This window comes from Pectinophora gossypiella, chromosome 12 (genome assembly GCF_024362695.1).
Source record: "Pectinophora gossypiella chromosome 12, ilPecGoss1.1, whole genome shotgun sequence".
Lineage (NCBI taxonomy): Eukaryota > Metazoa > Arthropoda > Insecta > Lepidoptera > Gelechiidae > Pectinophora > Pectinophora gossypiella.
Window position 1 is genome coordinate 2702247 of NC_065415.1, and position 16784 is coordinate 2719030.

A 16784-nucleotide genomic window follows, 5' to 3' on the forward strand; every position below is an offset into this window, starting at 1 on the left:
AACCGCGTTTTGTATAATGGTGAATAAAGAATAAGTAAAACTGAAGAAATATTAAGATTTTGGTATAAAATTGTTTCTTGGGTAACACATAGAGGTGGAACATGGCGGTCTGAATAGCGGAAGTTAGTACCAGAACATTAACAACACGCTGCGGTGAAATTCTGTCTAACATGCTTTCATACAGAATTTCACAACAACATACAAACATTTCGCCTCTTTCTTTTTGAGGCGAACAGCGAAGGATTGGAACTGCTTGCCGTCGTCTGTTTTTCCAACTCGTTATTATCTGGGCGTCTTCACGGCTAGAGTAAATATGCAAAGCAAGCATAAGCATATTTGATCAGGCTTACCTGATCCACTCTAGAACCACATCGTCACTTAACAGGTGAGATTGTAGTTAAAGCGGGCCTACACTATGTAAAAAAAAACTTGAATTGAATAAAATTCTAAACTATTCATAAAATTGCAAAAATGCTCGACATGAGACGTGTATCGGCTACTAATTTACTTTTTACTGCCAAAACGCCATACGAGCCTGTTTACTTAATACACCTTGATAGCGGCAATTTCGCAGTATTAAAGTTTTGTAAACTGCAATTAACTAGGGTCGTAAACAGCACCTTTTATTAAGCTATCGAATTTCGTTCTGTGACATTTGTAAGAGGCGTGAGCCGTGAACGCTTGCGCTTAATTTCACTTCTTTATGTGAATTTTACAGGCGCGTGAGTTGAAACTATCTAAATACTTTGTTGAGGCTTTCGCTTTACACCTCAGCCATCCACCAAAGCCGAGCGGAGAGATGTTTTTTAAACGACCAATAGAATTGTGTTATTTGCACATCTCTCCGCTCAGCTCCAGTGGAGATCGCTAAGCGGAGAAGTGTAATATTTGTATGGCGCGATGGAAGCGTAGACGAGGGAATTGAGCGGCGTGCATTGAGCGATGTTCCCCGCCTCTTTCCCTCCCGTCAGCTAGTACCGTGCACATGAGCACACATCTCTGTTACACAGTACAGTCATGAGCAATATAATGTACCCACTTTAGGACTCTGTCGCACTAACATATTTGACATTTAGTGAGGCTTACAGTTCAATTTGTCAAAAAAGTTAATGTGACATGGTCATCATCATCAATTTAAGAGCCACGCTCTTGTCGGTGTAGCATTTTCCATTCCAGTCTATCAAAGGCCAATTCCTTGACTTCCCTATAAGACACGACGTTAACCTTTTCTTTAATCTGTTCCATGTAAGCTCTTCTTGGTCTTCCCCTTCCTCTCTTTCCTTCTAGCTTTCCTTCTATGATGTTTTTAATGAATTCGTCGTGTCTTATTAGGTGTCCAATCATCTTGCCTCTTCTGTCCTCAATAATTCTCAGTATTTGTCTCTTTTCCCTTACTCTTACTAGCACTTTCTCATTTGTAACCCTTTCTGTCCAACTTATTCTTTCCATCCTCCTCCAACACCACATTTCAAAGGCCTCGAGTCTCTCTCTGTCCTTCTGTGTCAGTGTCCAAGTTTCACATCCATAGAGGGCTATACTCCATACGAAGGTTTTGACACATCTTTTTCTGATAGATTTGGCAATCCTAGCCTTGAATATGCACCCTTTGTTATGGAAAGCTTGTTTTGCCATTGCTATTCTGGTTTTAACGTCTAAAGTACATCTTGAGTCATTCGTTATTATGCTGCCTAGATACTTAAAGTTCTTTACATTTTCAATCGGGATATTATTTAACTTAATTATTTGGCTGTCTATTTTTGGAGTTTTGGAAATTGTTAGAATTTTGGTTTTACTTATATTAATTTTAAGGTCGTATTTTTCAAAAACTGTGTTCATTGTGTTAAGTAGGGTTTCTAGGTCTTCTTTATTACTGGCCAGTGCCGCAATATCGTCTGCAAATCTGATACTAATTATATTCTGTCCATTTATTGTTATTCCGTTACTGATTTTAGCTATTTCCTTCATGGCACCCTCTATGAAAATGTTAAATATTAGTGGAGATAAGGAACAGCCCTGTCTTACACCTTGCCGTACTCTAGCTTTTCTCTTCACTTCTCCTATTTCTACGACAGTTTCCTGGTGTTTATATAGTTCGTATATTATCCTTCGGTCTCTATAATCCATTCCTACTTCCTTCAACCCCCTCATCATTTTCCTCCAGTTTACCTTGTCAAAAGCCTTTTCAAGGTCTATAAAAGCCACGCTGGTATCCATGCTTAAATCCAATCTCCTGTCAATTATCAGTCTTAAAGCTAATATTGCTTCTCTTGTACCTTTCTTTTCCCTGAACCCATACTGGTCATCTCCCAGACATCCCTCAGCTTTAGGTCTCAGTCGGTTTTGAATGATTTTAAGTAAAATTTTTGAAGCCTGTGATATTATGCTCAGTGTCCGGTGTTCTTCGCATTTCAAAGTATTTGGTTTTTTTGGTAATGCCAAAGTTTTACTAACTTGAAAGTCTGTTGGTATTTTGCCAGTTGTATACATTAGATTGATTAATTCGTAAATTTCGTTCAAAACTAAGGGGTTTGCAGATTTTAGCAATTCTATAAACAACTTGTCGTCTCCGGCCGCTTTTTTATTTTTTAATGTGACATGGTACCAAAGTGTATACATATTAATGCTCGTGACCGTGCACATTTCCGCACAGCTTCGGTAGATTCACCCGAACTGAAAACATCTCGCACAGCATACCGTACACATCTCCGCTTTGGTGGAGTCCCAGCCTCATAGTGGTCGACGCATCCAGCGCTTATCGCTATCGGCCCTCTAGGGTCGATTAATTTTCAAATAAAATCCTTCGAGGAGTGTGGGTCAGAAAGCCGGGTGTACAGGGGGTTAAAATGCCCACATCGAAGCAATTCATCTAAGAAAGCAATATTGCTATTTGACATTTGTTTGCATTGCGCACTTACTTTTATATGCGCAAATGTCAAATTGAAATATTGCTTACTCAGATGAATTGCTTCGATGTGGCCATTTTAACCCCCGTGTTTGAAATAAGAATCATCATCTCCCTAGCATTATCTCGTTTTCACAGGGTCCGCTTACCTAACCTGAAGATTTGACAGGTCCGGTTTTTTACAGAAGCCACTGCCTGTCTGACCCAACCCGTGAAAGCAGCATCAGCCCAATACTCACAACTTTGAGATATGAATATTTTAAGTATATACGGTATCAATGACTCGCACCAATGAGTTATTAATTTATCTACAGTTTCATTATCATAGTAGGCTCGACCATCATAGACGGCGATATGGCCCTCTATTCTCAGTAGTTCCTTTAGCAGTTCCTCTGAAGGAACTACTGAGCATTTTTTGTCCTTGTAGTTCCTTCAAAGGAGTTAAAGGAACTACTGAGACTACCAAACCATAAAGTAGGTAACGTTTTTTTTTAACCGACGATAAAAAGGAACTACTGAGCATTTTTGTCCTTGTTGTTCCTTGTTCTCAAGTCGACTATCTGCTCTTAGCAGTAAGTCGGCCCGTATTGCCTCCTTACTTTAGCAGTTCCTGCCAACTGCAACTGCATATTATACTGAATAAAATCATCTTTATGTTAAAACATACACCTTTAATTGTCAAAATTAAAAAGAAAGTTATCAGATTACCACTATTAAATTATCAGATACACCACGATAATTTGGGGACCAACTCAACATTTGCAGTACAATGCGATCTTTTCTAAAAATGTGGAATAGGCAATTCACCGGAAGTCAATTGTAATTGCGAGAGCTGAATGAATTCATCTTTGTCTAAATCAATTTGACGACGCTTCGTTATATTAATTTTAAATTTTCTTAATTGATCGCTCCTAAAATTGGCTAATATGCATCATCGCTCAAAGCGTGCAGAGCTTGAAGCATATTGGGGTTTTTATTCAATATGGTGTTTATTTTGTAGTTCCAGCCCTCCACTACATTTGTTGTTCGATATTTGTCTCCGAAAACCGACCAAATTTTTATTAGTTCTGGTTTCATCCAATAACGAGAGAAATATGATTCAAATTTTGCAAGCAAATTGTCTTCTGGAATCTCGTTTTTAATGAAAGACCAGCCACTTTCAATATCGCTTTCAGGAAGAAAAGGCAAAGAACAGCAGAGTTGGATGATTCTTTTCTGTGCTCTGGTCTTTGCACAGCCAATTTTTTTCGTTTTACGCCGCAAGCATTGCGTAAAGTGATAATGACAGCCTTTAACAGTTACACACATCTCAGTTAACACTTTTAAAGTGGCCACTTCGAAATCAATCCGAATCTCTTTTGGAGTCCACGCTGGTATCTGCGACTTAATCAATTCAAACAAAACTTTGTAACTTTTCTCGGACCGGTGCGACATAAACGCATAAATCAGTGGTATGATATTCATATTACTACACGAATCACTTTCTAAATCACCATGAAGCGTGTATAATTGTGAAAATGGTGACGGACAAGACTGAAATGTACCATCCATAAAGTAGTTTTTCACATTTTTCATGTGTAATTTGGCTTCGTTCGAGCAGAAAACTAAAATTTTAATATCCCCATCGTAATAGTCAGCAAGCAAAAACTCTTTAAATTGTACAGGAACCTCGCCATCTCCAATGGTCTCTGAACACACTTTTTCTACTTGAGCGAGTGCGTTCCTTTTACGATAAATGGTTGCTTTTTTATTTCTAAAACTGGGTATTGGCTTATTAGACGCCAAGTCCAGGCCGTCCTTTCTGATTTGCACAATATGTTTATAGAATACTTTTGGAGCCGGGTCTTTCCCTTCGGAAGCCTCAAGAATAGCTTCATTTATTCGAGCATCAATTATATTTTGCGTTGTATCCGTAGTACAATTTGTATTATGCGCGACGTCTTTTATCACCTTATTGTCCTAAAATTAATAAAGATGGTAATAATTAAACTAAACAGTAAAAAGTAAATTCCCCCGCGGGGGACTGTTGGTAGGAAATAGTGGAATAGGACAAGACTTACCACTGAAATCGTTATAGAACCATAGCATCGGTGAGCCTTTTCCTTTTTAAAACCAGCACAACGCCAATGCGTACTTTTATTGGCATAAGTTTGGTGGCTATAAAATTGACGACCGGCATAAAGAAGCACCGAGCCCCGACCCCTTTGTACAATAGTAAAATTATTCAGACTATCCATATTTTTTTTATCCATATTTTCTCATAGATAAATTATATACATCAAGCAAGATCAGATTTTAATTGCAATGACAGCTAATAACAAGCAAAAGATGATAACTTTTCTAATGAGTTTGTGTGCATAAACTGCATATAATCTCTTTCCTGACACTTGATACAGAAATAAAGGAACTTGGTAGTCTCAGTAGTTCCTTTAGTTCCTTTGAAGGAACTACAAGGACAAAAAATGCTCAGTAGTTCCTTCAGAGGAACTGCTAAAGGAACTACTGAGAATAGAGGGATATGGCTCACACACAACAATTTACATATTATTGACAATCACATTGACAGTTTATATAATGTTGATGGTGGCTATTTAAAAGCAGAAGGTAACCCTGTCTCTCAAACTAGGGGACCTGTATTTTGAGAGACAGATTATAATTATTATATCGCACACTAGACCATATCAATGGGTTGGCCCCACGCGGGATGAAACTATGCTACATGACTCATTAGGCAGCATGACAAATGATTTAATTAGAACCATTATAATTACAGTGTCTGGGTGTCGGCCTGCTGTAAAAAAAGTCTGGGTTCGTTTTGTTTTACGTGTTTTTTTAGGCAGAGGTGTATATTTGTAGTATAATCATGTATACATATATGCCCACACATCGCCAGCTATGATTCCTTTAGATTTTTTTTGTTATATGACTTATTATAGATTTTCCGCAAATGACATTAAACTACTTGGCCGGACAAATTGGGAGCGCTGAGGGCTCTCACCCGGTACAAAATTTAAGAAAACAGGCCTGAGGGTGTTCAGTTGAACCGAATTATAGCGTTGGCAGCAACTCCTTGAACAGCGATTCCCGCTACGGTGAGTCTCTTTACGGCGAGTGGCTTGACGTGGCGTGTCTCAATGGCGCGTTCGCTTCATTTTCCCTCTACGTAGAGCAATTTTTTTGTATAGTACAGTTATGGTAAAATCTCTGGCAATCAGGCCGTCGTCTGAGAGAACAATACGCGTAAGAATTAATATTTCTTAGAGTAGAGAGCCAGCTTATTTCCATTAACCGGGCTCATCCACGTGACGTCAATTCTCCATGATCCAAACCTGAATTGGCTACTTGACAAGCTATACTTTTTACGAAATGTCAAAACGAAAACTTTCTTAGGAGTTTGTATGGAAATACTGTACTGTGACGTCATCAATAAAAGCGGTAAAACGTCATACTCATTGTTATTAAAATTCGAAAAAAAGTCTCGAAAAAAAAAACGGTCGAATTGAGAACCTCCTCCTTTTTTGAAGTCGGTAAAAATGAGATTAATTTATGATCATCTTAGACATTTTCTATTTGTATATTCGCATTTTATAATGTGTCTTTGATTCAGTCAAGTACCCAACACAATACAGTACAATTCAAACTCATAAAGTCGATATAGTGGTTTTAAGCCCGAGACAGGATTCGAAGCCGTGACACGCGGAAGATGAGGACACACACGACACGACACACACACGGATGACACGTGGGAGATGTTATTGACACGCTCTCCGAACAGGGGGCTTAAAAACGCCACATCAGTTGCACACAAATGTCAAATAGCAATATTGCTTTTTTAGATTAATTGCTTCGATGTGGCTTTTTAACCGCCCAAGTCTACTGCGGATTAATTTTCTAACCCTAAATTAAGTAAGCTTACCAGGCTAATACAAACTATAATATAAACATACATACATAAAGTCACACCTATTTCCCACCGGGGTAAGCAGAGACCATGGAATTCCTTTTGCTTCGATCCTGACACAGTCCTCTTGCTTCCTCCACATTCATCAATTGTTTCATACACGCACGCCGGTTCAGAGTAGATCGTACTAAGCTTTTACTCACTATATAAAGTGTACAAAATGAAGACACAGAAGCGTTAAATTCAGTCTGCGAACCAAAATACCGTAGTTGTGTCTGCCTTGCCTACACAGACGTTGACTCATCAACCGTGGTCAAAAAAAAAAACCAAACCAAACTCAACCTAAACATTCTGCTGCTATTTTAACTTCAAACCTTTGATATTGAACTCTATGTTTACGATTTTTGAAGTGATTGAAAAACTTGGGAAGGTGAAATATAAGTAAATGTAAAGTTGTCCGCCGGCTGATGAGCCTGGCTTTGGGGTTACGGTGTAAGAAATTTGGAGTAATTTTCGATAAGAGAACATCAATTTTGGAGTCGTTAGTGGCTTGTTTTTTATTTTCTTACTCCTAACACTATTAGACCTGGACGCTGTTTTATCTTATTTTTGAAGAGATGGAACTAATTTTACAGTGTATGACTAATCATGACCATTGGACCACTTTTACAATGATTTAAACGCTATATTTACTTGTAAAACATTCATTCTTTACGCTGCATTCGTTAAAATTAAAAAAAAATCTGAACAACTAATACGAAACTATATCGGAACGAAATATAATTACCATAGTTGTTTACTAAAATTACTTACTTACAGAGTAAATAAATACCGTCAAGTTTTTCGTAAGTCATCATGATTTTATTTAGAATTACCTATATGCCACATATAATTATGTTCTTTTACATTTCCGAATGTGTTATTATTAGTAAGTTTTCTCTTTAGACTTCGAAACGTTCAAAATATTAATTAATTTATAAAATATTAATAAACAGGAACTAATAAAGTGGCATTATATATTATTATGTCCTATAATGCTTTAAACCTGTTATTTTTCTCTGGTGCGGGCTGTAAGAACAGAGATCGTGTTATGTCTGATTTTTGAAATTTTAGTTCTGTGCAATAAAGTATATTTGATTTGATTTGACTGCTTAAGGTGCCCTCAGAACCACGGATTATCTTACTTTCAGACAATCAGGTAATCAGCAATATCTAAACCATACTTGGGAACACAAAACATTTGTGGTATAAATTAATTTGTTGGTTATAATTTTAAAAGTTTATTTTTTATTTTTACAATTTTTTACTTAACTTTTTCAATACTCTGTGGACCGTCCGTCCACAAAGTATTAAAAAAGTATCTCCGAGACCGTCTATAATTATAATCTGTAGCAAGTGTTAATTACAACTCATTTAATGAATTATTATTCTGTCATGTTCTTGTTAATGTCTTGTACTTAATAGAAAGATAAGACAAATATTTGAACATTTAATGTATTCATCCTTTAATGTGAAAAAAAAACCTTTTTATTGGATTATTGGAATTCAGTTTGTTTCTTTGTATCTTGATATTTTAAGGGACTGTTTAATGGAAGTTAGAACTTGTTAGCAATATTTATTAGGGTGCTACTTACACCATTAGTCATCTCATGAACCCAAATACCATGTTACTTTTAATTTAAAGTGAGTTATTAGTTTCTATCGAACGATAACTCACGAAATACGAAGGTGTGTATCCCAATCTGGTACCTAGAGAAGAAAAAAAAATATTTAGAATATTCTGATAGATGGGTTACTCTAAAATATAAAAATACAGGAATTTTTCATCGCAAAAGTTTAAAATTGAAAATAATTAAAAAAGCTAAAAAAAAAAATACATGAATTTTGCGACGGAAAATTCCACTTGATATCAACTCAGAATCATGGTCTCAATCACCCCTCAAAGTTTTCGTTACGACGTCACTAACACCCTGTATACTTTGTATTCCTTTTATGTTTTACTCTTTTACACACCCTCACACACACACACGTACAACTACATTCCACACAAAGAGAAGATCTTGTTTTTTTTTTTTTTTTTTTTTTTATTATTATAAAAAATTGCAAAGTACATTATCATGTTTAGTACAGTACATCACAAACTTAAAAAGTTTTACCGTGCACTGTATTTTGATAAGCCATTCATTAAAAACTTCTGTATTTCTTTGTTTTGATAACATAAGTATGTATACTAGCTAGCTTAACGTAACATAAATATCCAGGAGAGAGGCATCATATGCTGTAATACTTAGTCAGCTATAGTACCTACCTATTTATATCTCTGTCTAAGACTAAGCTATGTTAAGGAAAGAATCGTATTACCCACTTTTTTGGCAATAAATTATTATTATTATGTTATAGAGGAGCTCGGTGGCGCAGCGGTAAACGCGCTCGGTCTGCGATTGTTGAAGTAAAGCAACTTTCGCAAAGGCCGGTCATAGGATGGGTGACCACAAAAAAAAAAGTTTTCATCTCGAACTCCTCCGTGCTTCGGAAGGCACGTTAAGCCGTTGGTCCCGGCTGCATTAGCAGTCGTTAATAACCATCAATCCGCACTGGGCCCGCGTGATGGTTTAAGGCCCGATCTCCCTATCCATCCATAGGGAAGGTCCGTGCCCCAGCAGTGGGGACGTTAATGGGCTGGTGATGATGAACGCCCACAATTCCTATCGGGGTGTCAAAGCCTTTACATATCTTACAATGTGTAATTGAAATGTAGTCGTGGTAGCCCAGTTGGTAGAACGCTTGCCTCTTAGGCCTAAACCAATGATTGTCGAATTTGTTTTCGAATTCATGTTTGGATCATAAATGATTATCACGTGCTCAGCGGTGATAGAAAACAACATGAGGAAACCCACGTTCCCGAGAAATGCATATTCGGAGGTATGTGACCTAACCTGTATTGCGTTGGTTTTCCCTTCGTGGGTTGGAAGGTCAGGCAGTCGCTCCTGTAAAAAATCGGACCTGTCAAATCTTCAGGTTAGGTAAGCGGACCCTGTGAAAAATGGGATAATGCTAGGGAGATAACGCCAATCAAATCAAAATCAAATCAAATACCTATACTTTATTGCACACAACATACAAAACAAATTAACTCAGATGATGATAGATACAGTACAATCTGGCGGCCTTATTGCTAAGCAGGAATTGCCAATTTGCCAATGTGTAATTGAAATATTATTCCTCATCGTTTTAATATGTATAAGGTTTCACATTATAATTATTATGTAATATGTTTAAGTACTGAGTATCTTTATAATACCTTTGAAGTTTGAAAACTATTTGCTAGCTCTTGATTGTATATGCCACGTTTCAAATTACGAACCTAAATACTAAATTAAATTCACATGTCGGTCTGCGCAAACGCATTTAATTTTACAATTATAGCGAAAGATTAATTGAAATCTAAAACGGTCTAGACTAATTACCGTCGCCATCTTTTAAAAAAAAACTATACTTAATATAAATCATAATTTGACGTAACTAGTTCACTCTTTGACAGATGCAAATCATCGGCGACACGCGTAGATCTCTCCTGTCAGAATGATCTATAGATCTATACAAGTCGCGATTTATGCTTAGATGTCCGTGCGCAGTAAGCGACAGCTATAGTTGAAATGAGCACATTAACTTTGTAATGTGAATTTATTATTATATACTAAGAACAACATTCATTTTATAAAATCGTAGATATGAATGATAGGTTATGTATAATTCTCTGTGATAAAAAAAACTTTATTTGATGTTGCTGCATTTGTGATAAAAGTACCGTCACGAGCATTAATATGTATACACTTTGGTACCATGTCACATTAACTTTTTTGACAAATTGAACTGTAAGTCTCACTAAATGTCAAAAATGTTAGTGCGACAGAGTTCTAAAGTGGGTACATTATATTGCTCATGACATACCATTTAATTTTATTTTAAGTTACACCTGTCACTTTATTACCCGCCGAAAAGGAGAATGACCGGCATAAAATTCCATCACACGTCAATTTTGAGCAGAAATTTAAACAAGCCAAGCAAGAAGAGGATGATTCAGACCATGATTCTCAGTTGATATCAAGTGGACTTTCCTGTCGGAAAATTCATGAAAATGTTATTTTAAATAACACCGTTGGTCCCGGCTGCATTAGCAGTCGTTAATAACCACCAATCCGCACTGGGCCCGCGTGGTGGTTTAAGGCCCGATCTCCCTATCCACCCACAGGGAAGGCCCGTGCCCCAGCAGTGGCGACGTTAATGGGCTGGTGATGATGATGTTATTTTTGAAAGTTCCACTTGATATAAACTCAGAATCATGACCTGAAATCCTCCTCAGTTTTCGTTACGATGTCACTAACACCTTCTTCTTCGTCTTACATACTCTATACGAATTCAGATACGATGTCACGGCCACTTAGTAAAATAAATAAAAGATTTATCATAATGTCTAGGTTATTTGCTATGTAGGTCATACAATGTCGCCTAGCCTGTTAAACGTTCATGACCTGTGCCCTAGCTAAAGATATTGTTATTGTAACATACTCAAATGTCATAGCTCTAGTGTACATTGGTGCTAATTCCTATGAACACCATTTAATTTTATTTTAAGTTCTGTCATTTTCTCATCCGGCGAAAAGGAAAGGGACGGGTAATTGACAAACATAAAATTTATGGAACACACGTCAAGTTTAAGCACAAATCTAAAACAACCCTATAAAAAGAAATGCATTGGCTAATAACCCGACAGAATTAAGTTGAAAGCACACGTCAAACGGTTTGCATACATATAAAGGAATAAGGAATAATACTACGTAATATCAGCGAGATACCTTTTTGATTCGCCCGGGTTATTCATTCATTTACTCATTCTTCCTAAAATTAGGACTGTCAATCATCCGTCCCTTTCCTTTTCGGCGGATAAGAAAATGTCAGGTATGACTTAAAGTAAAATTAGGAGGTGTCTGCAGGAATCGGGCCCATTATGTGTTATGTAAATCGAGGTTTTGTTGAAGAAAATCATACTTATCAGAATGCGACACTATAAGGCGATATATGTATTAGCCTTGAAATGCACCTACAAATCATTGAAACCCAGCACTTCTCAACTGGTACCGACACGCACCTGTCAATTTCTCCATCACACCATCTTCGACCACCAGCCATACATCATCTCATGCCAATGTATGTATCTAGTCCAAACAAGTTGTCGTGTGCACCAGCCCTTATGTTAATGCAGTTTCACTTTCTTGATGAATGTGACCGCGGCTTAATAAATGGGCGATAGATATCCGAATTGATGGCAATAAACGATTAGCGGTTATTAAGATTTATAATTAGAGTGATTTGAATAATTTGTGGCGATATTGGCGTGGTATTAATTAGAATTAAATGTACGTGTACATCCTATATAACTGTAGGCATTTATAACGCCTATTTACCACTGGGGTAAGCAGAGAAGTAATTCCATTTGCTTCAATCCTGACTCTTGACACACTCCTCTTGCTTCCTCCACATTCATCAATCGTTTCTTACACGCACGCCGGTCAGAGTAGATCCTAACTTTTACAGGAGGTTTAAATAGAGGCACAACCAGACACTTCATACAAACAACCTCGTTTTACACAAACACCACACACTGGCGTTTCGTATACGCGCATCTATGTGTGTGACGTCTGACACCATACGATTCAAGTCTAAACTATGTTCGAAAAGGGTGAGGTAAACCTAGCTCAGACGCTGGTGCGGAGCGGAGAGTTGCCGTTCTACACGTAGTATTATTCCTTATTCTATGGTAGAGGTAGAAAATACACCTACTGCTCGCCAGCTATGTTTAAGTTCCATGTAATAGGGGACGAGCTGGGTACCATTCTCTCTATATTTAAGAGCTGCGCTCTTGTCGGTGGAGTAATCGCCATTCCTCTCTTCTTCTCGCCAAAACCTTCACCTCCTGATACGACACGACCTGCACCTTCTCTTTTATTTAATTTTGTTTCATAAATGTTATCCTAGGTCTACCCCTTCCTCTCTTCCCTTCAATTTTTCCTTCTATAATGTTTGTTGTAAATGAATCGTGTCGTATCAGGTGGCCAATCATATTTCCTCTCCGGTTCTCTATAGTCTTCAATATGGTTCTCTTTTCTTCAACTCTTTCCAGCACTTTTTCATTAACCTATATTATCTCTATTCTTTTTTCTTGGGTACCATTAACCGGGTACAAATCTTGGAAACCTCGTGTCAGTCAATGTTCATAGTTTTAAATAAAATAAGAATGCATAATTACATACATAAGCTCACGACTATATCCCAAAGGTTGTCAAAGATACATCTATCGCAAGATGAACTGAGTATTATTTTTCTAGTTATTTTTTTATAAAAATATTGATCTAATAATGTATTTATAATTTCTTCGCCGTCAAAACCTAATAAAACAAATCAAAGATTAATGAAGTTCCAAACTAATGGATGTTTAAGGTCTACACTTGATTAACCGATGTCTAATCAAATGTTCTCAGCCCATTTCACAATTACTCCATTTCATTTTGACATCCAAGTGTGGATGAACCTTTTCATTGGTCATAGATTAATGCTCGCTACAGACAGGAAAACTCACTAGTCACACACGTACTTTATTGAACCTATTAAGGTTGGAAGAACCACAGGTCACACATTTAAGAAGGTACATCGTATTTAGTGTAAGTAAGAAGCTTGTTGAGGTAAGTAAGGAGTCGTTACATGAGTCATGATAGGGGCCTTTGGCGGCACAGTAACCACCCTGACACCAGGGTAAATGACGTTGGTAATCCACCGCACAACCCGCACGATAGAAGAAGATCGAGAATTCTTGAAATACAATTATTTATAATTAACGTGTTGTTATAATTTAAGACCTATGTTATTGCGAGTAATGTAGGTATATGGATATGTGACATAAATTTTATATTCTGTATCTTTTCTTTAATTTTGACAACCTCAGAGAGACAACACAGTGTTACCACAATACTAACCTTGTAAAAAAGTATCACATCTGCCTAAATGCAGTATCTTATTCTACATTATAGCATCGAACTTCGAGCATTGCATCTTCGTAGAAAAAAGAACTCGTTGACACAGAGTGGGCACACTGACGCGTGCATTTAGACGCATGCGCATGAATGTTTACCCTTTCATTGAAGTGGTACTGTGGACGTAACAAGTTATGACGTTTCGTGGGAATTTCTAAATGGCTTTACACACTATCTCTAGATATATGACGTAAATATATTGAACTTCGAGCATCTTCAAAATTCATCATCATTAATTTCAGAGGCACGCTCTTGTCGGTGTAGCATTCTCCAAGCTACGTTTTTAAGGAAAAATACGGCAGTGGTTGCCCTCTTGCCGTCCGCCCCGCGCAGTACTCTGTCTGACGCGAGTGAGACGACGCATAGAGTTGTCTATTTCAAAGCCGTACCAGGACTCCTGTCCTCCGCTTCTGAATAGTACTGACTGAATTATTAAAAATAGCATTTACTTATATTACGTATTTCTGTAAGCGATTCCCAACTTAATACTTAACCTTAGTAAATACAAGCGTAATTTTACTACATATAATTATGTATCTAGATTATTGTAGATGTGAGAAATAGTGATGGGCGATTGATCCAAAAATTAAAAATCGATATTGTTTATTGATTGTAATAATTCGAATGTGAACTCTTTTGTGCAACCGATGATGATGTACTTACCAGGCTATGTTCCCCAAAAACAAGATGGCGATATCCAGATTCAACGTGATAATTACCTAATTTTGATATTGCTCGGGGTACCTAATTATTCAAAAATATAACATAACATAACAAATACTTTGTTACACAAACAAGAAAATACAAAACTACAGAGATATAGAAAGAGTACAATAGGCGGACTTATTGCTAAGTAGCAATCTTTTCCAGGCAAACTAATGTATATAATGTAATGGCGGAGGCATTATACAGGGTGTTAGTGACATCGTAACGAAAACTTTGAGGGATGATTCAGGCCATAATTCTGAGTTGATATCAAGTGGAATTTTTCGTCGCAAAAGTACGGAACGGAAAATAATTTAAATAAGCTCTAAAATTTTCATGACTTCTCCGACAGGAAATTTCACTTGATATCGACTCAGAATCATGGTCTGAATCATCCCCTTCAGTATTCGTTACAGTGTCACTAACACCCATACCTACTTGTATGGCTACTGTATGTACTTGTATGGGGTGTAAGTGACATCGTAACGAATACTGAGAGGGATGATTCAGCTGATTATTCTGAGTGGAATTTGCCATCGCAAAAGTATAGAATTGAAAATAATTTAAAAAAACTAAAAAAATAACATGAATTTTGCGACTGAAAATGCCACTTGATATCAACTCAGAATCATGGCCTGAATCATCCCTCAAAGTATTCGTTATGATGTCACTAACACCCTGTATTTTATAAAAAAAAAAATGTTGTTTGATATTTCTATCACATTATGTCTAGATTTATCTTGCTATCTATATTGCTTGTCTTTATTGTGATCAGAATAATAATGGATGAAAGTTGTGCCTGGGTGTAATAAAAAGGGTCATCTTTTATACTCAAAAACAAAGATAAAATATGCATATGTCTGTTATCCATAAAATTAGAAGGTTGAAAGCAAATTTTTTCAGCGCCATCAATATTTTTTGGAGAATGTAGCCTGGAAGGTCTCTTAATCGAATAATCATTCGCATTGGCGCATCACTAGTGAGAAACTATCGTCGAAGGGAAATCGAGTAAAGACGAAGGTACTGTACCTAGTCACAAATAATTAAGATGGGTCGTGGGAATGTTGGTATACTATAATTGCTCAAGTGTTTTGAATCCGTTCAGATAATTTTTCAAATTACACTCGTGTGAAAGTTGTGTATTCATATTTTGTTCATTTTCCAAATTGGTGTGATCAATTGCCGAAATATTTTAATAGTGCAGTTTTATGATCTTGAAAAAATACTTTGATTTTGATTAAAAATAGATGGATGAGTGCAATAAAGTTATTGCACATGTTAAAACTTCAATTAACCCTTTCACGAACAGAGATCATGGGTCATAATAGGTAATATGACACCTTGAAATCGGAACGTCATTAGACGTTCTTTCCTTGTAAGTGTTAAAAAGTAAAGATTTTTACGTACATTTGTAACTTTCATGTCGTCACTGATGACGTATTTGTAATTTTTGGCGAAACTGTTTTAAGTACACCTTTTACGATTGTTAATAAGACACAAATCACTCTAGCAAAAAAATAGAGATAAGTACGTCACTCAGCAAAGTCAGCCACGATATGTTTAGGTGCATACTTACATGTAAATTCTCACATCCATAACTTCTGTAGAAATGGACAGAGTAACAAAATCTTCTTATTAAATTTTTCGTCCCTTACATGCATGGAACGTAAACTAAGTATTCGCATTTAATGAAAATTAAAACCTAAAATTCCAAAATTAAAATGCCGTTTATATAAAAATATCGACTGATAAACCCGAATTGAATCGAGAACGATTCAGTTATCAGCTTTTTACGCTCAAAACTTATCTCGACCTGTCAATTTAAAATGCTTTTTAAAATATAAAAGCTGGGGTTTTCGCGTCGGGTGAAAGTGTTCGAATGAAGAAACTTTGCAACTCTGCTTGCCTCATCGACGATACGACCACTAGACTCCTGATAATAAACTAAAACTGAACATCTGATCTGACAAATACGTCAGATACAAAATGGCGTCCCCAATGAGCCAGCTCTCCCTACCCTTCCTCAGCTAGTCGATAGAATGGATTCAGATTCTATGCCAGAAACATCAACAATCAGCAGGTTTACCACAACATTTTTCTTTTAAATGTAAGTTGAACTTTTCGCAACAATTATGCTGAGCCAGTCCCATTTCCCTGGGCAGTGTTAGTTACTACTCATAAATTGTTA

At 36.8% G+C, this 16784-nt stretch overlaps 1 protein-coding gene across 4 annotated transcripts in view; it reads right to left on the reverse strand.

Moving 5' to 3' along the window:
* The window catches only part of LOC126371435 (protein TANC2), a 315096-nt gene that overhangs the window by 19277 nt on the left and 279035 nt on the right, over positions 1-16784 (reverse strand). The window contains exon 2 of one of the 4 annotated variants that reach the window (XM_050016721.1): positions 8521-8552. The exons of the other annotated variants lie outside the window; for them this stretch is intronic. The gene's annotated coding sequence lies outside the window, so the exon portion shown is untranslated. The remainder of the gene's footprint in view (positions 1-8520; positions 8553-16784) is intronic. 4 annotated transcript variants of the gene reach the window in all.